The 27,297-nt window shown below is 44.0% G+C and overlaps 1 protein-coding gene across 2 annotated transcripts in view; it reads left to right on the top strand.

The window, feature by feature from the left end:
• LOC138431382 (zinc finger protein 665-like) overlaps positions 1–26,928 on the top strand; it is a 170,773-nt gene extending 143,845 nt beyond the window's left edge. The window contains exons 6-7 of one of the 2 annotated variants that reach the window (XR_011253661.2): positions 23,572–23,663; positions 26,656–26,924. The gene's annotated coding sequence lies outside the window, so the exon portion shown is untranslated. Of the gene's footprint in view, positions 1–23,571; positions 23,664–26,655 lie in introns of both variants that reach the window. The other variant, XR_011253663.2, reaches the window with a different exon arrangement.
• Positions 26,929–27,297: the final 369 nt, after the last annotated feature.

The raw sequence follows: 27,297 nt of genomic DNA, 5'->3' as shown, positions 1-27,297 counted from the left end.
GCTTCAGTCGTGTCTGACTCTGTGCGACCCCACAGACAGAAGCCCACCAGGCTCCCCCGTCCCTGGGATTCTCCAGGCAAGAACACTGTTGATGTCTTTATTTCACTCTTTGCTTGATCGGTTGTGCTTTCCGACTGCTTCTCCTGGCTGGAAATTTTTGTTTGGATGGCAGACATGGAAAAATTAACCCTGCTGGGCCTTGAATCTTGTTGTGTTCTACGTGGTTGAGTTTACCTCTAAGACGCATAAAGGCGTATGGACCTCAAAGGTATTTGGGATCCAATTCAAGATCACTGTAATAAGGCAGATAACAGACTACTCTATCACTGGACCTAAAAGTTAGGTTTATGCTATACCGTCAGCTATTAGGGGCTTGCCTGATGGCTCAGACAGTAAAGAATCTGTCTGCAGTGTAAGAGACCTGGGTTCCATCCCTGGAACCTTTGGAGAAAGAAATGGCAACCCTCAGTCTGTAACACTCACAGAGATTTAAGAAAATCTCTCCTCCCCAAGCAAATAAATTCTAGATAATTGAAGTGAAAAATGTGAACAGATTAAGCGTGCAGAAGGTGGATTCAGTGATGTAAAATCATCGTGTTCGTGGAATATTTAAGTAGAGAAGAATTTGTTTTGAACTTAAATGCAGGGCATGTTCTATTTCACATTGTGTTCCTGAAACTTGCGGACGATTCTGGGGAGCAGGAGTGACCCCTGCAGGAAGGTTGTGGCTAAAATAAAACAGTTTTCAAGATAAGCTCTTCCATCTGCTGATTTGTATTTGACTCATTGAGTCATTGTGTCCAGAGAATTAGCAAGAGGCTGTTCCTGCCCGTGCTTTGTGAATCACACCCTTGTTACCGAATCCTGAAAGGATGCTGAAATTCTGTCAAAGGATGTGGAAACCGCAGGCTGAAATGGATAGGGGGTTTCTTCCTATTTATGGCACTTTATTGATCCTGCCTTCTGAAACAAAGTGTCTCTCTCTCTCTCTCCGGGGATTATAACATTTAACCCTGAAAATGTGGCCTTCCTTGGTGACTGCGACTGTAAAGAATCCGCCTACAATGCAGAAGAGACTCGGGTTCCATTCCTGGGTCTGGAAGGACCGCCCCCCTCCCCACCCTGAAAGGAAATGGCAACCCACTCCAGTATTCCTGCCTGGAGAATCCCCTGGACAGAGGAGCCTGGAAGGCTACACAGTCCAGGGGTTTGCAGAGTCAGACAGGACTCAGCGGCTAACACCTTCACCTCACTTTTTCCCTTCAGTGATACTACATTCTAAAATAATGTCTCTATCTTTTTCTATGTTCAACCCCAGAAACACAGTTCTTTTTTTTTTTTTTTAAAGCAAGAATTTCCAGGGGAAAAATATTTCTCTCTTTATTTCTTTGCTAGCAAAAAGGCAGTTTTCCCCTAACGGTGAATGAGGCTTATTAAAGAGCAAGACACCACAGTCCAGAACAGTGTGTGTGGGTGGGTTCATATGTATGTATGAGGTTGTGTGTCTGTGGGAGTCATCTTTCCCCTTCACAGTGGAGGGGTCACCCTATAGAGGAAATCAGCAGGTATCTTAGTTTCCTAGGGCTGGGGTCTTGAACAGTAGAGATTTATGTGTCTCCTGGAGGCTGACGTCTGAGACCCAGGTGTGGGCAGGGCTGGACTCTCTCCTGGGCGTGTGGACGGACGTCCCCTCCCTGAGTCCTCACATGGTCCTCCCTCCGTGTGTCTGTATCCTGATCACCTCTTCTTATGAGGACCCGAGTCCTATGAGGTCAGGACCCAGCCTGATGCACAAAGGTTGTTTGTTTAAACTCAATGACCTCTGAGTTTAAATAAGTCCTCATTCCAAAGGTCACATCCACAGGTACTATGAGTTAGAATTTCAATATAGAAATATTTGCAGGCTTCCCTGGTGGCTCAGATGGTAAAGAATCTGCCTGCAATGCAGATTTTGATCCCTGGGTGGGGAAGATCCCCAGGAAAAGGGAAAGACTACCCACTCCAGTGTTCTTGCCTGGGGAATCCCATGGACAGAGGAGCCTGGTGGGCTATACAGCCCATGGGGTCCCAGAGAGTTGGACACGACCAAGCAACTAAGCCTTCACTGGGCTGTCTGCCTTCCTTTTGAGGTGTATTTAACGATTACATTTCCACCCCAGTCTGCTTGACTTCTCCCCGGAGGTACAGCCCTCTGAAGGCGCCCCAAGCAAGCACTCTGTGGACGTCAAGCGTACAGGGTGCCCTGAATGACTTCCCCCAATGGTTGGCAAGCACACAACGCTCACCACGCACCCTGACAGCTGGCAAACACCTGAGCAAGGAGCACCATCCTTCCCTGAAGCCGACAGCCACAGGCGACATCAGAGCCCGCAGGCAGAGAGAGCGGTTCACCCACATCAACTCAAAAGCCCTCTCCTCAGTGAGAGCCAGTTGGATACACTCACAGGTGAATGCTCACAAAGAAGAATCTATTTAACCCACATCACGTGCTTGACATCCGTCTACAAATGCCCTTCTCCACCTTACGGTTTGTATTTTTTTTTCCACGAGTGTGTGTTTCCTGGTGAAATTCGCGTCCTGCTTTCCCCTCTGTCTCCATGGATAGTCTTGTTTTACTGGGAAATCCTGTTCATTCTGGTGTCAGTTCTTGTCCTGGTTTTCATTCACCTTCTGACCTTACCCTGACCCAGCTCTCCCCTCCCCACAATACCCAGAATCCAAAACAGATATCACTGCTACATCTTTGCCAAACATCACTGCCACCTCAGTGAAAGTCGCTCAGTCGTGTCCGACTCTTTGTCCATGGGATTCTCCAGGCCAGAGTACCGCCCTGGGTGGCCTTTCCCTTCTCCAGGGGATCTTTCTAACCCAGGTCTCCCACATTACAGGTGGATTCTTTACCAGCTGAGCCACCAGGGAAGCCCAGGAATACTGAAGTGGGTAGCCTTTCCCTTCTCCAGGGGATCTTCCCAAGCCAGGGATCGAACCAGATCTCCCACATTGCAGGCAGATTCTTTACCAGCTGAGCCACCAGGGAAGCCCAGGAATACAGGAGTGGTTAGCCTTTCCCTTCTCCAGGGGATCTTCCCAGGCCAGGGATCAAACCAGGGTCTCCTGCATTGCAGGCAGCTTTTTTTGCCAACTGAGCTATCAGGGAAGCCTTAACCAATATCTTTCATCTACTCTGAAGAATTTGTGATAAGGTGGATGCTAAAAACAATCCTGGGCAAATGGAATGTGATTTTTTTTTTTTTTAAGTGTGACTATGATTCCTCAGATGGATTCTCCGTGCATGGTGAGGATGGATGCTCCCTGCATGGTGAGGATGGATGCTCCCTGCATGGTGAGGATGGATTCTCCCTGCATGGTGAGGATGGATGCTCCCTGCACGGTGAGGATGGAGTCTACAAGGAAGGTGATGACAATAATTAATCAGACTCTCCTCCAAGGCCCAAAGAAAAGTTACCTTGAGGGGAAGACTTTGACAGGGCACACTTGTAACGTTCAGCAGGATGCAGTTACAGGTTTTTGCCCTGGGAGCAACTAACCCTCCCCCGGAAGAGGTGGAGGTATAGTTAGGTGTCTCCTGCAGGCTGTTGGGAACATTATCTTCTAGGAAAGTCGATGATTAATTATCGCGGTCTCTGCGAATCATTGATGCACAGCTTGCCGGCGCGTTGATTGAAAGCCCGTGTCCAATGCAATTACGGGCTTGTCCATCAGATGGCTCAAAATAGAACCCGGAGCCTCACAGCAGGGACGCTGAAAATATTTGTACCGGCATTAATTGTGGTCCCCGACATTCACCACACGCGTGCAGAGAGAAATCGCCTTTCACGTTTCCCCAAGATTCCTGTGATGGCTTTGACATGAGAATATATTTGCAATATTTGCTTCCAGATCTCGGCCATTGTAAACGATGACAGTTTGTGCAGTGGGGTGCCTGCTGCTTTTCCAATTGAAGTATCATAAATCCCAAATGAAAAACTTAACACCTGCTCTGTGTTTCAATCACAGCCAGTCGAAAGGTACAACAGAGGCATCTGAGGATAAAAATTTAAAGCAGTTCTGCTTTTAATTGGACAGCTTACAGACAGATAAATTACAGCACAAAGGAAATCATTTCTATATGCTTCAACAAAGTGTAAGGTGAGAAAGGTAAAAAAATACGAAACATGACCATTCTTACAAACGGAGAATTTTCACTGATTTTGCAAGTCAGGGTAAAATAGTACGGAGACCATCCTTTGATTCTACAGTTGTGTGTGTGTGTGTGTGTGTGTGTGTGTGTAATACACACACAACGTGACATGCAATACATAGAATGACATGCAATAGATGGAGTATGGCAATTCCCATAATAACCTTTACTGTTCATTAGAATGACATGCAATAGATGGAATATGGCAATTCCCATAATAACCTTTACTGTTCATTCAATTATAAGCCTGTTGGACCTAACTAGAAAATGAATATTTGCTGATTAAATCTAGTCTGATTATTTCACATTCGAATTTTAGCTGTTGAGGGCAGCCACCAAGCCTTGCTTCTATTTCTCTTCCAGAGGCATATACCGTCTACAAGGCACTTGAGATTTATTTCATTCACTATAAATAGCAAGTCATAGAGAGACAAGACCTAATGGCTTGAATTCGTGGCACTTATATCCCTTAAAAATATAGTTACTCAGTCATAAAAAAGAAATGAAGTTAGGTCCACCCACAACTCTGCATGAGTCTGCTGTACAGAGTGAAGACGTCGGAAAGAGGAAAACAAGTATCATATATTAACTCGTGTGAGGAATCTAGAAAGATGGTCCCGATGAACCTCCTTGCAGGGACACAGACCCAGAGACAGACGCAGAGGACAGACTTGTGCAGGGGAAGGAGAGGGAGACGATTGGAGACGGTGGTTCTCACACATATGCACGTATAGAATAGATAGCTTTTGGAAAGCTGCTGTTTGTATACAGGAAGCTCAGCTCAGTCCCCTGTGATGACCTGGGTGGCCTGGAGGCAGGCCTCAGAGGGAGCCTCTCGTATAATTCTGACTGATCCCCAGAGGCTCAGTTGATAAAGAATCCGCCTGCAGTGCAGGAGACCCTCGTTCGGTTCCTGGGTCGGGAAGAACCCCTGGAGAAGGGACAGGCTACCCAGTCCAGGATTCTGGGGCTTCCCTGCTGGCTCGGGCGGTAAAGAATCTGCCTGCAGTGTGGCAGACCTGGGTTCGATCCCTGGGTTTGGGAAGATCCCCTGAAGAAGGGAATAGCCAGTCCACTCCAGTATTCTCGCCTGGAGAACCTCCACGGACAGAGGAGCCGGGCAGGCTACAGTCCATGGGGTCGCAGAGAGTCGGACACGACTGAGCAATTTTCCCGTGTTCTTGTACAGCAGAAACCAACCAACACACCACTGTAAAGCAAGTGCCCTCCAGTTAAAATCTTTACCAGTCACTGGGTGCCTCTGGTGCTTTGGACCCCGTGCTGAGTATCTTCCATTCATCTACTCATGAAATCACGCCTCAGACTCATTGAACAGACTCTCCTTACACCTGTTTCTCTCATCTGAGAAAGATCGTCCAGAGGAGATCACGGCCCTTGGTTTAGGATGGGGTATCACTGAGCTTTAACAGAGGCAGAGGGTCGCACAGTTTTACCTTGATCGTGATCAGACATAAGTCCTTGCAAAGGTGTGACTGCGTGCCTTTCCAGGCATGCAAGCCTGTCTGATTGCTAACATTTTCAGGAAAATCACAGGCGCACACTTGGGAGGCTGTGATAAAGCTGTACAGAGACTTTGGGCGATTATATGGCCTGAGTGGAAGGTCCTAACAGCGTTCATTCATCACCCGTGACTTGACCCATAAGTTGTGCAATGCTTCTTGTGGCTTTTCTTACTTTTATAACGCTCTTCCTTTGGAATGTATCTACTTTTTGAAACCTGTGTTGCTAACTCAGCTTTGGGGAGTAAACTAAGGCTCAAAGGGATGTGTTCAGCGTGATGGAGCAAAACCAAAGTGGGGTGCGTGGCTGTTCACAGGTATCACGTTGTAAATACCTTTCTTATTTAATATTTAAGTGTTATTAGAATAGCACTGATTTGGAATGTTGTGTTAGTTTCAGCTGTACAAACAAACTGAATCATAATAGACTTTTTTTTTTACTTTATTTTACTTTACGATACCGTATTGGTTTTGCCATACATTGACATGGATCCACCACGGGTGTACATGCGTTCCCAAACATGAACCCCCCTCCCACCTCCCTCCCCATAACATCTCTCTGGGTCATCACCGTTCACCAGCCCCAAGCATGCTGTATCCTGCGTCGGACATAGACTGGCGTGAATCATACATAGACATTTGTACACTATTTTTTTAATATATTCTTTTCTCATATAGCTTATCACAGAGTATCGGGTAGACTTCACTGTTCTATCGAGCAGGTTCTTGTTGATTTTGTATTTTATATATAGTAGTGTGTGTCTCTTGATTCCCAGGTTCTTAACGTATCCCTTCCCAGTGCCTGCTTTGGTTATGATAAGTTTCTTTTCTCTGTGACTCACTTTCTGTTTTATGAATAAGTTCATTTGTATCGGTTTTTTCTTTTAGATTCCTTAGATAAGTGATATATGATACGTCTCTTTGCTGCTTCACTGTTAGGGTAGTCTCTAGGTCCATCTCTGTTGCTGCAGAGGGCGTGATTACATTTTTCGTGACTGAGTACGATTCCACGGTGTCTTTGCCACGTCATCTTTGTCCATCGTTCCTTTGATGGACATTTAGGTTGCTTCCTTGTCTTCGCTCTTGTAAATAGTGCTACTGTGAACATTGGAGTGCATGTTATCTTTTTAAATGACAGTTTTCTGCAGATACGTGCTTAGGAATGGGATTTCTGGATCATATGGTACCTACCTTCTGTTGCACAGGATATTTAGGAACCTCCATACTGTTCTCCATAGTGGCTGCAAAAATTTGCAGTCCCACCAACAGTGTGGGAGTGTTTCCTCCTTTCCACGGCCTCTCCACCATTTACTGTGTGTAGACTTTTTAACGGTGACCACTGTGACCGGTGCGAATTGATACCTCATTGTCATTTTGATTTCATTTCGCTGATCATCGGGGATTTTGAGCATCTTTTCTTGTGCTTTGTGGCCGCTGGTGTGTCGTCTGGACACATGTCTACTTAGATCTATCGCAGCTTCTTTGATTGGGTTCTTCTTTCTTTTTTTAAATCACTTCTTTACCCTCAGTAATCAGGACCATCCTTCAGGCATCAGAGACACACAGAGACTGGGTCTACACAAAGCCCGCTGTGTGCACCTTGCCCTGCCGTTAGCCACTCTTCTGTTGAAATTAAGGAAATGAGGAAGAATGCAAGGTGTCAAACCTAGAACGCGAGGTGCTGCAAAAGCAGAGACGACCCAGCTCCCACAAACGTAGCACTAAGTCGCTTCAGTCGTGTCCGACTCTGCGCAAGCCTATGGCTCGAAGCCCGCCAGGCTCCTCTGTCCTGGGGATTTTCCAGGCAAGGGTATGGGAGTGGGTTGCCATTCTCTTCTCCAGGGGAAGTTCCCACCCACGGACTGAACCCATCTCTCCTGCACTGCAGGAGGGTTCTTTACCATCTGAACCACCTGGGAAGTCGAGCAACATGGATTTGACCAGAGATTATTATACTAAGTGAAGTCAGTTAGTCAAAGAAGGAGAAATATCACAGGACATCCCTTATATGTGAACCTAAAAAGAAGTGACAGAAAAGAAGTTACTGACGAGACAGAAAGGAACTCCCAGACACAGAGGATGAACTTACGCTTGCCACGGGGAAGGGATGGTCAGGGAGGCTGGGATGGACACGGACACACTGCTGTGTTTCACATGGAGAACCAGCAAGGACCTGCTGTCCAGCACAGGGAACTCTGCTCAATCCTCTGTAATAACCTTATGGTTCCCAGGGGGAAGGATGGGGAAGGGATAGTCAGGGAGTCTGGGATGGACATGGACACACTGCTGTGTTTAACATGGAGAACCAGCAAGGACCTGCTGTCCAGCACAGGGAACTCTGCTCAATAGTCTGTAATAACCTTATGGTCACCAGCAGGGAGGGATGAGGGGAGGGATAGTCGGGGAGTTTGGGATGGACATGGACACACTGCTGTATTTCACATGGACAACCAGCAAGGACCTGCTGTCCAGCACAGGGAACTCTGCTCAATCCTCTGTAATAACCTTATGGTCACCAGCAGGGAGCGATGAGGGGAGGGATAGTTGGGGAGTTTGGGATGGGCATGGACACACTGCTGTGTTTAACATGGAGAACCAGCAAGGACCTGCTGTCCAGCACAGGGAACTCTGCTCAATCCTCTGTAATAACCTATGGTCACTAGTGGGGAGAGATGGGGGAAGGGATAGTTAGGGAGTTTGGGATGGACCTGTCCACTCTGACGATATTTAACATGGAGAACCAGCAAGGACCTGCTGGACAGCACAGGGACCTCTGCTCAGTGTCACGTGGCAGCCTGGATGGGAGGGGAGTTTGGGGGGGAATGGATACATGTGTGTCTGTGGCTGAGTCCCTTTGCTGTCTGCCTGAAATTATCACAACAGTGTTAATAGGCTATACTCAAATACAAAATAAATGGTTAAAAAATAATAATAATAATGGGAAGCAAAGAATCATGGGTTTCTTAAACCCAAGCATCACTCGCTTATGTATTTTGGTTAGGTTTTCAAGGATCTGAGATATTATAGAAATGCACAAGAAAAACCACGCAAATCATTTTGGTGTAAGAAACAAGCTATTTGTGTGGAAAATTAATGAGAATTAGATAATGACACCTCTTGAAAAAAGAACATGTCATTTAAAAATTCATTAATTTACAAATAAGTCACCATCTTTAATGTAGTCAGAGCTTCTCAGCATGTAATTATTTATGGAAGAGTCATCATTCTCTAATTTTGCACGTACCCAAATGGCCTTGTTGGATTTCTGAACAACCAAAGGACTAATTCGTAAAACAACAATTTCTTTTCAAAAACTGTGCCTGGGGTTATCATCAAAGACTGTTATAAAATTTTAAGCCTATTATAATCAACCTCTCCCAGAATGTTCATCAGTTTTGAAAGGAAAATGACTGTTGCTGGTGATCAAATAGTTTTTTAAATGTTTTCTTTGTAGGTTGAACTGAAGCTTGAATTAATACACCCTTTGGGCTTCCAAAGAAGGGTGTGGAACTGATCACTGGTCAGGGAAGTAAGATCTCACATGCCTTGCAGCTAAAAAGCCAAAACACAAAACAGAAGCGATATTGTAACAAATTCAGTAAAGAGTGTAAAAATCAGTCCAGCTCAGTTCAGTTCTGTCCAAGCACGCCAGGCTTCCCTGTCCATCACCACCTCCTGGAGCTTGCTCAAAGTCATGTCCATTGATTCAGTGATGCTATAGGACCATCTCATCGTCTGTCATCCCCTTCTCCTCCCGCCCTCAATCTTTCCCAACATCAGGGTCTTTTCAAATGAGTCGGTTCTTCACATGAGGTGGCCAAAGTATTGGAGCTTCAGCTTCAGCATCAGTCCTTCCAAAGAACACCCAGGACTGATCTCCTTTAGGAGGGACTGTGTGGATCTCCTTGCAGTCCAAGGGACTCTCAAGAGTCTTCTCCAACACCACAGTTCAAAAGCATCTATTCTTCAGCGTTCAGCTTTCTTTATAGTCCAACTCTCACACCATACATGACCACTGGAGAAACCATAGCCTTGACCAGACGGACCTTTGTTGGCGAAGTAATGTCTCTGCTTTTGAATATGCTATCTAGGTTGGTCATAGCCTTTCTTCCAAGGAGTAAGCGTCTTTTAATTTCATGGCTGCAGTCACCATCTGCAGTGATGTTGGAGCCCAAGAAAATAAAATCTGACACTGTTTCCACTGTTTGCCCATCTATTTCCCATGAAGTGACGGGACCAGATGCCATGATCTCCGTTTTCTGAATGTTGAGCTTTAAGCCAACTTTTTTTACTCTCCTCTGCATATCTGAGGTTATTGATATTTCTCCCGGCAATCTTGATTCCAGCTTGTGCTTCTTCCAGTCCAGTGTTTCTCATGATGTACTCTGCATAGAGGTTAAATAAGCAGGGTGACAATATCCAGCCTTGACGTACTCCTTTCCTGATTTGGAACCAGTCTGTTGTTCCATGTCCAGTTCTAACTGTTGCTTCCTGACCTGCATACAGATTTCTCAAGAGGCAGGTCAGGTGGCCTGGTATTCCCATCTCTTCACTGCAAGAGTAGCTTTGAAACATATAGATTACCATATGTGAAACAGATGGCAGGTGGAATTTGCTGTATGACTCAGGGAACTGATACCTATGCTCTGGGGCAACCTAGAGGGATGGGATGGGGTTGGGGGGGCGGGGTGGGGAAGGTTCAAGAGGGAGGGGACACGTGTATACCTGTGCCTGACTGACATTGTCATACGGCAGAAAGCAGCACAACATTGTAAAGCAATCATCCTTCAATTAAAAATAAATAAATTTAAGAAAAATTTTAAGTCTTTAAAAAAAAAACACTGCATAGTTTAATGGAGAAATATTATCTAAGACAGGGAATAGCTGGGATGGTGTCATGTATACCCTAAAACAGCCCACAATTTGGCTCTTTTTCATTGCCCCACCAATTACAAACCATAGAGGCTTCAAAGTTTTTAAGTGTGTTTGCGTCCTGCCTGCAAAGAGGACTTTGGGAGAAAATAAAAGTACCTGTTTCTCCAAAACCATGGTGTTAAGAATGGCAAGTTTCCCAAACAAGCTCAGCAAAGACTCATCTAGCCTATCAGAGCAAATATAAAATCCTGAACACGTTGCATTTACAAGAAGCAGATATATGATCCTGATGGCCATGGCTAAACACAATAGGTTAGCATTTTGGGTTTTGTTTTGTTTTTTTTTTTTTCAAATAACATGTTAAAAATCCTGCTACATGTTGGCACGTAAAAGGAATCAATTTTATAATTTTTTTAATTGGAGTAAAATTGCTTTACAATGTTTCGTTTCTGCTGTACAATAAAGTGAATCAGCTTTCAGTTCAGTTCAGTTCAGTTCAGTCACTCAGTCGTGTCCGACTCTTTGCGACCCCATGAATCGCAGCACGCCAGGCCTCCCTGTCCATCACCAACTCCCAGAGTTCACTTAGACTCACGTCCATCGAGTCAGTGATGCCATCCAGCCTTCTCATCCTCTGTTGTCCCCTTCTCCTCCTGCCCCCAATCCCTCCCAGCATCAGAGTCTTTTCCAGTGAGTCAGCTCTTCGCATGACGTGGCCAAAGTACTGGAGTTTCAGCCTTAGCATCATTCCTTCCAAAGAACACCCTGGGCTGCTCTCCTTCAGAATGGACTGGTTGGATCTCCTTGCAGTCCCAGGGACTCTCAGCTTTAAGTACACACATATCTCCTCCGTCTTGAGCCTCCCTCCCAGCCCCACCCACCCCTCTGGGTCATCACAGAGCCCCGAGCGGAGCGCCCTGTGCTACAGAGCAGCTTCCCGCTGGCTGGCCGTTTTGCGCCTGGTGCTGTGTATATGGCAGGTCTACTCTCTCAGTTCACCCCACCGCCCCCTTTCCCCCGCTGTTGCCGCATTTCCGTTCTCTCTGTCTGCATCTCTCTTTCTGCCCTGCAAAGAAGATCATCTGTACCATCTTTTTGTAGATTCCTCCTAGAGAGAATACGCGATACTCGTTTTTCTCTTTCTGACTTTGTACGACAGGCTCTAGGTCCATGCACGTCGTCACCGCAGCTGACTCAGTTTCGTTCCCCTTTTTAGGGCTCGGTAATATTCCGTCGTGTGTATGTTGAGCGTGGACAACGGGCAGGTGTAGCACTTTCTGGAAATTTTGCAGACATTTGCGGGAACTTTTGAAGGATCGGTTGCATTCAGTTTCTTAAGAAGGCTTTAAAGAATTGCAGGTTGATCAGCAAACAGGCCTTGAGGAACAAAGAATAAGGTGCCCACGACTTTTAAACCAAGAAAGGACCAGATCAAGGCTTGAGGAGTCATCCTTGTTTAACTGACAGATAATAATGCAGAAAATACTTACAGGCATAAGAATTTTAAGACAGACCCTGACAGAGCTTTGGAGAACGTTCTTAAAACAAAACCAGTGGGCAGAGTTTACTCAAGGTCAGTAAGTTAAGGTCAGTCACTATCCTTGCCATTTGAGATTCCAGGCTTAGTTTCAAAATTACAGCCCTTAAACGTTGGGTTCCATTTGTCCTGATTTGTTCATCTGTTTACCCGAATTACATATTTCCAAACAGAGAATCTATTTTTCGCAATGACCAGAGTATTTTCCTAGATCTGCAAACAATTTGTGTATATGCTGAAGGAATTTAAAGCCAACACCATCCAACGAGCCGTGATCTTATTAAACTTGAAATGCAACATTTGCATTTAAAAAGAAACTGTTATTTCTGTGTCTTTCTTTCCCAGTGGAAGTGAAAACCTGTGAGATTAAATTATTCTCCCGTGCGTGTCTTGTTTTCCCATATAAGACATGCTAAAAAGTGGATTTCATAGAAATTTCAGTAGATTGTTAAATATTAATGTCTTCTATTCCCCCTTGTGGTCTGTGACTTAACATACTTGAAAATGAGTGAGTTGAATAAAGCCAGGATTTTTTTGTCCTTTTTAAAAAAAATTTTTTTGATCTTTTTTAACACCAAAAACATTTTGTATTGTGGTATAGCTGATCAACAGTGCTGTGACAGGTGGACAGTGAAGGGACTCAGCAATACATACACGAGTATCCATTCTCCCCCAAAACTCCCCTCCCATCCACGCTGCCGCATAATGTTAGCAGGGGGCAATGTAGAATAAAGCCAGGTTTTGAACTTACACAGTTTCCTTCAGAGGTTTTAAAAAATTGGGATTTGGAAGAATTGGGCATATTGTGTGACTTCTTTCTTCCAAAAATTGTTGAACTGAATTCTTCAGCCGTAATTTTAATAGGATAATTGCTTTACACCATTGTATTGGTTTGTGGCATATATCAACATAATTTTTTTTTTAAACCACCGTATACTTGTTGATAATGATTGATGATCATTAAGGACATATTGAAAACCTTTGTGAGTATAGCATACAATTCCTAATATGATGACTAGGGTCGTTTCATAATTCCTAATACAAACTTTAAGTCTTTAGTCAAGCTGCAATCTGATTATTAGATTTCTGTGTTTGCACAGCTATAAAAGTCTCCTCAGTTCTTTCCAAGGCCTTTATTTTTGTGACGATCATAAGAAAGTGAAGTTTTTATTGGTTTAAGCTTCAATGGGCTTAATTTTTTTCTACAGTGTGATTTGCACAATGTCAGTGAAATTGCTTTGACACCCAATTCTACATTTTTTAAATCATTATACATCAGGAATTACCCATTCTGCTAAAAGTTAAAAACAGATTTCGTTAAAATGAAGACTCTGTTATGTTCTATTTAATTTTAAAGAAATCGTGAGTATTAAGATAGTGCTTGGAACATTCGAGTTTTTCAAATATTATATCATATTCATTAGAAATAACCACATACTCTTTTAAAATTGAGGTCTTCCCTGGTGGCTCAGAGGTTAAAGTGTCTGCCTGCAATGCGGGAGACCCGGGTTCAATCCCTGGGCTGGGAAGGTCCCCTGGAGAAGGCAATGGCACCCCACTCCAGTGGAGTGGAGAATCCCATGGATGGAGAGCCTGGTGGGCTACAGTCCATGGGGTCGCAGAAAGTCGGACACCACTGAGCGACTTCACTTCACTTCACTTCATAGTTGATTTACGATGTTATGTTAGTCTCTGGTGTGTAGCAAAGGGATTCAGTTATACGTGTATATTATTTTTGATACTCTTTGCCATGATGGTTTATCAGAGGCTATTGAATATACTTCCATATGCTGTACAGTAGGTCCTTGGTATTTATCTGTTCTGTCTACAGTCTTGCGTATCTGCTAGTCCCAGACTCCTAACTTATCCCTGCTTGCTTTGCCCCTACGGTAACCAGAGTTTGTTTCCGAACTCTGAGTCTGTTTTATAAATAAGCTCATTTGCATCACTTTTATCTCTGTAAGTCTGTATCGTTTTTGGAGTTTGTGTGTACGTCATGTCAGGGGATATTTGTCTTTCTCAATGTGGGTCGCTTAAGTATGATCATCTCTGGGTCCACCCATGTTGCTGCAGGTGGCATTATTTTGCTTTTTTGCAGCCGCCTAAGAGTCCGTCGTCTATCGGCCCACATCTTCATCCATTCCTCTGTTGATGGACACTCAGGTCGCTTCCATGTCTTGGCTGTTGTGAACAGTGCTGCTATAAACACTGCGGTACACGTATCTTTTCAAATGATGGTTTTCTCCAGTTATGTGCCCAGGAATGGGACTTCTGGATCATACGACGGTATCAGTGGTTTTATTTTTAGTTTTTTAAGGAGCCTCCGCAGCGGCTGCGTCAATTTTCATCCCCACCCATATTGTGGTACGGTTTCCTTCTCCCCACGCCCTCTCCCGCGTTGAGTGTTTGCAGACTTTTTCATGATGGCCGTTCTGACTGGTGTGAGCTGGTACCTCACTGTGGTTTTGATTTGCATTTCTCTGATAAATGAGTGATGCTGAGCATCTTTTCAGGTGCCTCTTGGCCATCTGCACGTGTTCTTTGGAGAAATGTCTATTTAAGTATTCTGCCCCATTTGTGGATTGGGTTTTATTGTTGTTGAGTTGTATGAACTGCCTGTATATTTTGGAAATTAAGTCCCTGTCAGTTACATCCTTTGCAAATATCTTCTCCCAGTCCGTAGGCTGTCTTGCTTTTATTTATGGTTTCCTTTGCTGGGCAAAAGCTTCAAAGTATGATTAAGTTCCGTTGGTTTATTTTTGCTTTTATTTCTATTCCCGTAGGAGATGACCTAAGAAAACATTGGAACTGTTTATGTCAGCACTTTTTTATGTATATTCTCTTCTAAGAGTTTTATGATGTCAGGTCTTTATTTAAGTCTTTGAGCCATTTTGAGTTGTTGTTGTTGGTGGTGGTTTGTTTTTTTTTTTTTTTTTTTACTTACTCTCAGGAAGTATTAAGTTCTTCCCTGTAGCTCAAGTGGTAAGGAGTCTGCCTGCAATGCAGGAGACCCTGATTCAATCCCTGGGTTGAGAAGGTCCCCTGGAGATGGGACTGGCAACCCACTCCAGTATTCTTGCCTGGAGGATTCTATGGACAGAGGAGCCTGGCTGGCCGCAGTCCATGGGGTCACAAAGAGTCAGACACCACTGAACGGTTAACATTACTGCTACTACTGAAGATGTAGTAAGTTCTTGGCAAAAGTGGAGTGACTCATTTCATTGGTCAAATATTCAATTTCATTTTTAAAATATAAGGATTTTATATCTATAGATACAAATATTTACTAATGTAAATGTTATCACCGACTTGATGGACATGAGTTTGAGCAGGCTCTGGGAGTTGGTGATGGACAGGGAGGCCTGGCGTGCTGCAGTCCATGGGGTCGCAAAGAGTCAGACACGACTGAGCGACTGAACCGACTGAATATAAGTGGTATATTTATATACCATGCAAGTAATCTGTAAGAATGAGAGACTTGAAGACCTGTCCAGAGTGAGAGGTGAGGTCACAGGCAGCCAGTGACTTTTGTCCCATATTGTGCATTTGTTTCTAAAGGGTAGACTCTAGACCTTGGCAGAAATGATGCAGAATAATAATAATAGATTGTCCCTGAGAGTCTCAGGGCAATTCCTTGGTTGACGTCCCTTTTGAATAGTGACAATTATGGGTACCTTTGGTTGAAGTAATATGAAATGTCCCATTCTCAGAAAGATGTATACAGGTTTTGACATGATGTTGTTGCTGTTGCTTTTAAGTCGCTAAGTCATGTTTGACTCTTTGTGACCCCATGGACTGTAGCCCACCAGGTTCCTCTATCCATGGGATTCTCCAAGCAAGAATACTGGAGTAGGTTGCCCTCCCTCCTCCAGGGGATCTTCCTGACCCAGGGATCCAACACACATCTCTTGCATTTGCAGGCAGATTCTTTACCGTCTGAGACACCGGAAAAGCCCTTGGCGTGAGACAGATTGATATTGACTAGCAGAGTTTTCATTTTCACCTCTTTGAATAACATGAGAACATCAGTCAATGTAATATCTGATATTATTACCATCAAATTGTTATAAAATATTGATTTTAATTATTGGTTATTTAAAATAGTATTTATATTATTGATTATTAATGTTTATATAATAATATTTATGAAATATATTTATTAATATCTATATAATTATAAACATTAATGCTACATAGTATATATTGCATAAATATTAATGTTTATTTGTTATTGATTATTATTAAATATTGATTGTTAACATTGATATTTAATATTAATATCAATATTAGGATATTAATATTAATTATTATCAAACTTATAAAATATTGATTTTAAGTATTGGTTATTTTAAAGTAGTGTGTGTATTATTGATTATTAATGTTTATATAATATTTATGACATATTTATATTTATTAATATCTTATAATTATAAACATTAATGTTATTTATAGTATATATTACATGAATATTAATGTTTATTTATTATTGATTATTATTAACTCTTATTGATTGTTAACATTGACATTTAATATTAATATCAATATTAAAAATATTAAAGCACATTCAGATTTGAGGAATAGAATGTCCCTCAGGGTCTTTGGGGAAAGGCCTTTAATTTAGATATTATATCCTGCTCTCCCCAGGAGGTGGTGACCTCTTCTTCGTTAAAATAGAATTTATTTTTTTATTCTTAATGACACACTCTAGGAATGTAATCGCCTACAGAAAATAAAGAAGAAAGCAAAAATAAGCACCCAAAGCAAGCGGTTAGGACTTTCTGAAAATCCCAATTTGCTTATAAATTTTATATAAAATCCCAAACCAATTATAAATTTTAAACAGTCATTTGGAAATGAGCGTGTTTGAGGTAAGTGTGTCAATATCTGGGACAGAGTTTGAAGGTTCCATCCACGCTATGGGGACCAATAGTAATGAAGCCGTACATTATGGCTGTCTATCCCTGAGCTATATGTGTATATATATGTGTGTATATTATATATGTATATATATATACACATGTGTACACGCTCAGTCATGTCCAACTCTTTGAGACCCCCTGGACTGTAGCCCGCCAGGCTCCTCTGTCCATGGGATTCTCCAGGCAGGAACACTGGAGTGGGTTGCCATGCCCTCCTCCAGGGCATCTTCCCGACGCAAGGATGGAACCCACGTCTCCTGCATCTGCGGTGAATTCTTCACTGCCGAACCCGGGAAGCATATTCCTGAGATCACGTAGCTTCAGTTCCAACCAAAGACTCTTCTTCCAAGGATATCTCATGAGACCTGCCTGAGTGACCCTTGACGAATCATCCAACCTCAGGGTTCCCGAGTCAGTGATAAAATTCTCTAACAAGTCCCCCCGACCCCGCCCTGAGCCCCGAAGAGAGTGTACATTGTTTGGTGCACAAATGCAGCAGTTCAGGGACAGGTTCATAGTTTTACTCCGACGCTCAGAGGCTCCGTGATCCCCAGATATTAAGAACCACCAACCATTCCTTGCAGCCTGTTCTTTCCGTACTTCTAAAATGATAGAGTGAGGTTACACCACCTTTAAGGTCAGTATTTGCTGGGTGCTGGTATGCATCTATGAATTTCATAAAACTTCTTACCGGCAAGCTCTCCTCTTTCTGAGATCACATCTTAGGACAACGTTTTAAAGCCTCCAAGGGGAAATAACTCACTGAGGCCCAAAGCAGATCAGCACCCGTGACAGAATTCCATTTTTCAGTGCCCGCAGATTCAAGATTCTGCCCGAAGAATGTGTCAGAAGCTGTAGTTTATGGTGTCACAGGCAAATATTGTTTAGAAATAAGGTGAACTGCTACCCAAGCCTAAAGAAGATCCCCTGGAGGAGGAAATGGCGACCCACTCCCGTATTCTTGCCTGGGAAATCCCATGGATGGAGGAGCCTGGTGGCCTGCAGTCCATGGGGTTGCAAAGAGTCGGACACAACTGAGGACTCATGCACACACACACACTAACTAGGCCGTAGGGAAGTGTCTTTGCCCCTCTCCCAGATGGAGGCAAATGACTGCATATTCCTACTCTGCCAGTTTGTGCAAGGAATCAACAATCTGCAGTGTGTCCAGCGGCATAACGGGTTTCTCCCAAAATAGCAATATGGCTCATGTAAGTCCGGCTTTTGCTCTTGCAACGACTGTTCCGCTAGCTTACAACCGTGTAGTCTTCGTTCAGTCCCCCTACCCTCCCGAGACTTATAGACATTAGCACAGAAAGATGAAAATAGGAAGCCATCTTTGTGAGCATTGGGACAGGGGGGGCATTAAAAAAACACAAAGCCGTAGGATATTAGGAATGTCAATGCAAGACGGTGCAGACAAGAATGGATGGAATGGGACTTCCCTGCTGCTCCAATGAGGAAGACTTCACCTTCCAATGCTGGGGCTGCAAGTTTGTTCCCCGGTCAGAGGGCTAAGATCCCACATGGCTCACAGTCCAGAAACTAGAACCTAGACAGAAGCAATATTGTAACAAATTCAAGAAAGACTTTGAAAATGGTCCACCCCCACCCAAAAAAAAAAAATCTTTTAAAAAATGGATGGGTTGAAATGCCCATCGGAGATTCAAGGCGAGTGACACACCATTTGTCTTTGTTCACAAGTATATTTCATCAGGCTGCAAATTGGATTTTTTTACAATATTGAACCGGTGGGTACTTTAAGCCCAACATACATCATCAATATTGTACCATCCCCATCATCTCTCTTATGATTAGCTATGTCCCCAAAAGAGTTTTATTTCCCAACCACTGCCACGGATAGACTGCTGTGACACTTGATAATTTTGTAAATCTGTTTACTTGGTACAGAAAAAGCAAGACAGGTTAAGACATGGCGAGTTAAATGCTGGCAGTGTAAAGTCCAGCTTTGGTAGACTTGACCCATTTCTAGTTTAGCTCCAAGTCTAAACCATCACCTGGTTGGTTCTTTTTTTTTTTTTTGTATATGTGTAATCAGACAACCAAGTGATTTTAAATGAAATTTTCTTCTTTAGGGCTGCACCTACTTGTCATTGGAAATTAGGCAAGGATAAACTATCGGTTATAAACTTAGCATATCCAAAAAGCTCGTGTGCAAACCTCCTCCACAATACAATAGACAGCAGGATGTGTTATTAGCCTGAAATAAATTTTCATTAACAACGGATGAAGGTACCCAGCAATCGAATTCTGACACAAGATGGTTTACCTTGAATATCCTTCAAACGTGCTTCGGCGAGAACTGAAAATTTAATAAGAAGTTATTAGATTAAACTTTCTTCTTTGAAAACAGTGACTGAATTACATGGGCTCTGATCATAACCGTTCATTAAAAAGACATGTCAAGGGAACCGGCTGCCTTAAGAAAATGGAGGATTTCAGGCAGTGGGATTTTATTCCATCAAAGAAGGTTGAGTGTGGCGATGGCAGACGTGAGTAATCTCGGACCAAGAAAAGCAATTAAGATGTCACATTGCACTTTAGAAAAATTAGCCCCGTTACTTTCAGCAATTTAGCTGTAGGCGTAGCTGTGTTTAGTGTTCTCTGAAGCTTCAAAAATTCTCTAAAAGATAGTCTAGAGAGGAAGTTTGGAGAAGGCAATGGCACCCCACTCCAGTACTCTTGCCTGGAAAATCCCATGGATGGAGGAGCCTGGTGGGTTGCAGTCCATGGGGTCGCTGAGGGTCGGACACGGCTGAGCGACTTCACTTTCCCTTTTCACTTTCATGCGTTGGAGAAGGCAATGGCAACCCACTCCAGTGTTCTTGCCTGGAGAATCCCGGGGACGGGGGAGCCTGGTGGGCTGCCGTCTGTGGGGTCACACAGAGTTGCACATGACTGAAGTGACTTAGCAGCAGCAGCAGCAGAAAGAAAGTTGAAATATATACACATGTGTGTGTGTGTTCTAATTGTTTAATCTTTCCCAGCATCAGCGTCTTTTCCAGTGAGTCAGTTCTTCGAATCAGGTGGCCAAAGCATTGCAGCTTCAGCATCAGTTTTTCCAAAGAATATTCAGGACTGATCCCCTTTAGGATGGACTGGTTGGATCTCCTTGCAGTCCAAGGGAGTCTCAAGAGTCTTCTCCAACACCACAGTTCAAAAGCATCAATTCTTTGGCACTCAGCCTTCTTTATGGTCGAGCTCTCACCAGTACGCAATTACTGGAAAAACCGTAGCTTTGACTGTGTGGACCTTTGTCAGCGAAGTGATGTCTCTCCTTTTCAATACGTTGTCAACATTTGTCATACCTTTTCTTCCAAGGAGCGTGCGTCTTTTAATTTTGTGGCTACATTTACCATCCCCAGTGGTTTTGGAGCCCAAGGAAGTAAAATTTGCCACTGGTTCCACTTTTTCCTCATCTGTTTGCCAGGGAAAGTGTGTGTGTGTCTTCTCAATTAAAAAGGAAGTAAAGAGCTTAGCATTTATGTAGAGACAGAATGTCCTCTGCCTTATCAGTAAACAAAGGATGGCGCAGCTGACAGGCCAGCAGCTAACTGGTACCCTGAGGGGATTCATGATGGAGAAAATTAGGGTGCTGGCCCCAGAGAGCTGAGGTGCACATGTAGGGAATAATTTCAGTGAGCCCAGACTCTTGCATCTTCCCAGACATCTTTAACTTGAGTTTCCCACTGCCCCCCCCCCTTAATTAACAGTAATTTTTTGATGTTCCAATGACCTGGTCTTTGTTGCAAAAACTCGCATATTTCCTGGCTCCTCCCTGGCCTCTTTGGAGCAGTCCATGCCAGCAGCCTGAGATGGTGCTTCCTGCGCTTAAGTCCGCAGAAAGACTGCCAAGTGAAACATGATTCTCACCCTTTAGGCTGTGCTTTGTTCCTTTTTGTTTTAAGTTGACAGCAGTACGTGTCTGCATAGGGATTAAAAACAATTCTACGGACAATTTCATTTGAAATGTTGCCTGATTGGACTATCGTAATGTCATTTATCATCTCATACTCCTTATTGGAGTACAGTTGACTTACGGCAAGTTGACTTGTGTTACTTTCAGGCCTGGGGCAAAGTGATTCCATTGTACATATGCATATATTCATCCTCGTTAAGACTCTTCTCTCAGGTTATTACAGAATGTTGAGCAGAGTTCCCTGTGCTGTGTACAGTAGGCCCTTGTTGGTTGTCTGTTTTATATATAGCCATGTGTGTGTTCATCTGAAACTCCTGATTTATGCCTCTCCAGGACATTTTCCCCTGGTAAATTATGACCAACCTAGATAGCATATTGAAAAGCAGAGACATTACTTTGCCAACAAAGGTCCGTCTAGTCAAGGCTATGGTTTTTCCAGTGGTCATGTATGGATGTGAGAGTTGGACTGTGAAGAAGGCTGAGCACCGAAGAATTGATGCATTTGAACTGTGGTGTTGGAGAAGACTCTTGAGAGTCCCTTGGACTGCAAGGAGATCCAACCAGGATCAGTCCTGGGATTTCTTTGGAGCGAATGATGCTGAAGCTGAAACTCTAGTACTTTGGCCACCTCATGCGAAGAGTTGACTCATTGGAAAAGACTCTGATGCTGGGAGGGATTGGGGGCAGGAGGAGAAGGGGATGACAGAGGATGAGATGGCTGGATGGCATCACCGACTCGATGGACATGAGTTTGAGTGAACTCTGGGAGTTGGTGATGGACAGGGAGGCCTGGCGTGCTGCGATTCATGGGGTCGCAGAGAGTCGGACACGACTGAGAGACTGAACTGAACTGAACTATGATAATCCCTACATTCACCCATGTTGCTGTAAATGGCATTGTTTCTTTCTTTATTATTCAGTTCAGTTCAGTCGCTCAGTCGTGTCCAACTCTCTGTGACCCCATGGACTGCAGCAAACCAGGCTTCCCTGTCCATCACCATCTCCCGGAGCTTGCTCAAACTCATGTCCATTGAGTCGGTGATGCCATCCAACCATCTCATCCTCTGTCATCCCCTTCTCCTCCTGCCTTGAATCTTTCCCAGCATCAGGGTCTTTTCCAAAGAGTCAGCTCTTCCCATCAGGTGGCGACAGTATTGCGGCTTCAGTGTCAGTCCCTCTGGTAGATATTCAGGGTTGATTTCCTTTAGGATTGACTGGTGGGATCTCCTTGCAGTTCAGAGGGACTCCAAGAGTCTTCTGCAGGACCACAGTTGGGAGGCGTCAGTTCTTCGGTGCCCAGCCTTCTTTGTGGTCCAACGCTCACATCCATACAGCTGACTTTGTGTTCTCCGCATTTGGTCATCTTGTGCGTGCGCGCTCAGAGCGTGTTCAGTTGACTTGTTCTGGAACTCCGGTCCCTCCACCCTGTCTCTAGGTCAAGACGTCCATTCTCATGCATTTTGAAAAATTGAAGTACAGTTGATTTACAAGTTTTTGTAAATTTCCATTTACAGCAAACTGATTCAATTATACATGTATACATTTTCTCAGATTCTTTCCCAGTATAGGTTATTATAAGATATTGATATAATTTCTGTGTTCTAACAGTAGATCCTTCTTGCTTTTTTTATATATAGTAGTGTGTGTGTGTGTGTGTGTGTGTGTGCATGTGTGTTATTCCCGAATCCCTTGTTCTTCCCCTTACCCCTTTGGTAAGCATCTGTGGTGGTTATTTACTTGCTCAGTGCTCAGTTGCTAAGTCATGTCTGACTCTTTGCAACCCCATGGACTATAGCCCCGCCAAGCTCCTCTGTCCGTGGGATTTCCCAGGCAAGCGAACTGTGCAGTGGGCTGCCATTTCCTCCTCCAAGGAAATGCCAATCATAACTTTGTAACCTTGGAAGTTACCTTGGAAGTAACCCATAAGTTTGTGATTCTCGGTAACTGTAAAATCGTCTTCTATGTCTATGGGTCTATTTCTGACCAAATGGGGAGAACACAAAGTCAGCTGTATTGGGGGGAACATGAAGTCAGCTGTATGGATGTGAGAGCTGGACCGTAAAGAAGGCTGGGCGCTGCAGACCTGAAATAGACCATTTGTATCATATTTTACATTCCACGTAAAACTGGTTGCATATAATGTTTGTCTTTGTCTGACTCGCTTCACTCGGTATGACTTCTCTGTATCCATCCACGTTGCTGCACGTGGCGTTATTTCATCCTTTTTCATGGATGAGTAATAATCCACGGCATATGTGTATCACATCTTCCTTCTCCGTTCTTCTCCCACGGACACTTGGGTTACACCCACGTCCTGACGGTTGTGTCTACTCTATGCTCTAAGTCCCGTCTCTATATCAGTTCGTTTCTCATTTATCACGTGCAGTGGCCTCTCTCCGAAGCCCCTCTAATTTCCTAAAAATCAGTTGACTCTGTGGTCTCCCCATTCGGTGCGTGCTCAGTTGCGTCTGACCCTTCACAACCCCTCGCACTATCACCCGCCCGATCGTCTGGTCTTCTGAGAAGAGCTCGGATGCACCAAGCTCCAGACACAAAGCTTCGGTTGTTTTTCTCCCCAGGGAGAAGGAGGAGGCAATGGAGAAGCAGATGACGGAGAGACAGAGGGAAGCAGCGAAGACAGGCAGAGACATGAGAACAGGACCCGCATCAGGTTGGTGACTGATCCATGCTTTCAGCCTTACCCGAGTCCACATTCTCCCCCACAGACTTAGCAGCCAGCTCAGGCGATACAACAGACCTCTTTCGAAGCCTTGATGTTCTCATTGTCTTCCTGCTCTGAACCCCCACTGTCTCCCTAGCTGTAACTAACACCTAGAGGCAGGTTCTTCCCTAATTCCCCAGCTTCCCCAAGATTCGCATTTCCCGAAGTCTCTCAGGTGGTTTCCGACCAGCTTGCGCCTGCAGCCTCTCCATTCCTGCAGGTCGCAGAATAGAGGAACCAGCGCAGTCCCCAATTCCAGCCCCTCCTCCCTAAGTCCCCCTTCTTCTGACAGCTCCATCACGTTTACCCTCAGGGTTGAAATCCTTTGGGCTGACGGTGGCAAGCCTGTCTCGCACACTGCTTTCCTTGCGTCTTCAGCCAGAGAACAATTTCCTCACCAAAGCTGCATCCATTTCTTCCCTCGGATTGTTGCATTTCCCTGGCTATTACTGTTCGTGATTTTCTCCAGTTCAATTCAGTCACTCTGTCGTGTCCGACTCTTTGTGACCCCATGGACTGCAGCATGCAGGCCTCCCTGTCCATCACCAACTCCCAGAGTTTGCTCAAACTCATGTCCATCGCGTCAGTGATGCCGTCCAGCCATGTCATCCTCTGTCGTTCCCTTCTCCTCCTGCCTTCACTCTTTCCTAGCATCGCTTTGCATCAGGTGGCCACAGTATTGGAGTTTCAGCTTCAACATCAGTCCTTCCAGTGAATACCCAGGACTCATTTCCTTTAGGATGGACTGGTTGGATCTCCTTACCGTCCAGGTGACTCTCAAGAGTCTTCTCCAACACCACAGTTCGCCACATCTGGCTTATCCTTTACTGAATATTTTGTGTTTCCACTGAATTTTTATTCTCTTGGGGGACCCAGTGTATGAATTTTGCTATTTCTCATGGCCTCTGGCACATTGGAGAGTCTTATTCAGTATCTGTTAACTGAGTAAAAGAGAAAACGAACTGTATCATGTCTTACCCAGGTAAGTCGAACTTCTCTACCAGGCTTAGTAAAATTCGCCATGGGATGGGTTGTCATTTTCAAGGTCAGTTTTTGTCTTCAAGATAATAGCAGTAGCTGCATAAGTCAGACTCTGCAGAAGCATCATCTGCGTCTTTATCTTTTTTTTTTTTTTTTAATCGTTTCTACTGCTTCTCTGATGAGTTTGAAATTCCCATGTCAGGTTGCAAATGAAAAATTGAATCCTTGCTTTTCGGTTTAGAGGATCTCAACAGATGTCTTCAGTTCACTCTGTGTAAATGTGGTCTTTTGATATTCTGACGCTTTGGGCTGGCAGTTCCTTTTTCATTTGCCGATGTCTGCTTAGGGAGCCTGCATTCACTAAGAAAGATGGATTGTAACCATGTCCTTCCCCTTCCCCAAAACCTGAACTTTTTTTTTTTTTTCTTTTTGCTTCTTACCTAGAGAATGAAAATCAAGCTCTTTTCACCTGCTGCCTCAGCTCTTTTGCGGCGAGGTTAAAGTCTCACTTCCATTATTTTTAATTCCTCTGCAACTCTTTGAAATGAAGAATTAAAACAGGATCTGAGGGGGGAGAGATGACTTCCCTAAAGTTTCTGAGCAATTTAGAATGGGCACTATGGGGGAAGGAGGGAGGGGGGTGAATTGACAGAGCAGCCCTAACATATATACTCTACCGTGTGTAAAATAGATACTCAGTGGGAAGCTGCTGTATAGCACAGGGAACTCTGTGATGACCTAGAGGGGTGGGTGGCAGGTGGGAGGCTCACAAGGGAGGGGACATATGTATACGTGTAGCCGATTTACAGTGTTATGCAGCAGAAACCAACACAGCATCATAAAGCTATTATCCTCCAATTAAAAAAAAATGAGGTCAAGAACCAAGATGAAGTTATGATGTTAGTTTAATAGTGGTGTTGGAAAATGGAAACACGGGATTACCACAGTTTGAAAAAATCAGGCCTTCCAAATAACTGTACACTTTGTATCCTTCATAATAATCCTGTATCATGAAAACAAGTCAAAATTACATTATTTTTGTCATTGAGGCAAGTGTAGATTAATGCGTCTGTCTTTGCAGCACACCAGGCCTCCCTGTCCATCACCAACTCCCAGAGTTTACTCAGACTCATGTCTGCTGAGTCGGTGATGCCATCCAACCATCCCATCCTCTGTCATCCCCTTCTCCTCCTGCCCTCAATCTTTCCTAGCATCAGGGTCTTTCCAGTGAGTCAGCTCTTCGTATCAGGTGGCTAAAGGATTGGAGTTTCAGCTTCAGCATCAGTCCTTCCACTGAATATTCAGGACTGACTTCCTTTAGGATGAACTGGTTAGATCTCCTTGCAGTCCAAGACCGAGCGAGTAAACACACATAAAAAACAGGTGTTACTGTCTCACAGTTCTGGAGGTTGGATGTCCAAGATCCTGGCAAAGACAGATTCACTGTGAACATCTTGCTGGTTTGTAGATAGTGTCTTCAGGCTGGTCCTCACTTGGAGGAAAGCAGTCCCCTTCGTGGAGGCTACACCCTCATCACCGCCTCACTTCCTGATAACATTACATTAGGGGAAGAGACAAAAGCATCCTGTCTTTCTCTATATATATACAGATGGATCAATAAATAGACCCAGTATTGGTGGTTTAGTCACTAAGTCGTGTCCAACTCTTGCGACCCCATGGACTGAAGCCCACCAGGCTCCTCTGTCCATGGGATGCTCCAGGCAAGAATGCTGGAGTGGGTACCATTTCCTGCTCCAAGACATAGTATGAGGTTAAGAATATTCCTAACATAACTCGTTTTGAAACTACTCCTGTGTGTATTTCTCATTCATTGACGCCCCTTGTGCTCTTAACACACTCATTTTTTTTAACTGTTTTTTTCTGTTAATCAAAATCTTCATTGAACTTGTTACAATATTGCTCAATATTGTTTCTGGGGTTTTTTTCTTTTTGGCCACAGAGCATGGGGGAATCTTACCTCCCTGACCCAGACATCGAACCTGCACCCTCTGCATTGGAAGCTGAAGTCTTAACCACCAGGGCACCAGGGAAGTCCCTACGTTGTCTTATTTTTTGCCTCACATGTGTATATGACAATTTAAAATAAAGTAATAAATAACATGTATTATTTATTATCTACCTACCTAACCCAGTTGTTTACTCTGTATTATATAGTACAGTATGTATGAAATATATCATTTTTTAGTAAAATAAATATGGAGAATGGTATATATATGTTTTTCTTTTATCCAAACAAGATGCATTTCTTGCGTATGCACTACTTAGCGAGTTTCCATACTTGAATAGGCAAATACCCAAGGTCTCTGGATCCGCTGTGTTCATACACACAAGAATAAAGGAGAGGAAAACCAGAAATGAGACTGTGTAAGCTCAAGGTCAGCCCTGTGCAGTGAATGAAAAGGACAAAGAGGGAGACACACTTGGACAGAACGTGTTCTGTGCAGAGTCCGTGGTGAACCAACCCACTCTCACCCCACGACAGCTAATGGTGTAGACCCCGGGCAAGTTCAAGGACCTTTGGCATCTGTCTTCAGCCTTCAACATCTGAGCCAGGAATGCAAATTCCACAAATCCCTGCTGC

The sequence above is a fragment of the Ovis canadensis genome, chromosome X, assembly GCF_042477335.2.
Source record: "Ovis canadensis isolate MfBH-ARS-UI-01 breed Bighorn chromosome X, ARS-UI_OviCan_v2, whole genome shotgun sequence".
In the NCBI taxonomy this organism is placed as follows: Eukaryota; Metazoa; Chordata; class Mammalia; order Artiodactyla; family Bovidae; genus Ovis; species Ovis canadensis.
This window is presented reverse-complemented; position numbering and strand designations above follow the sequence as displayed.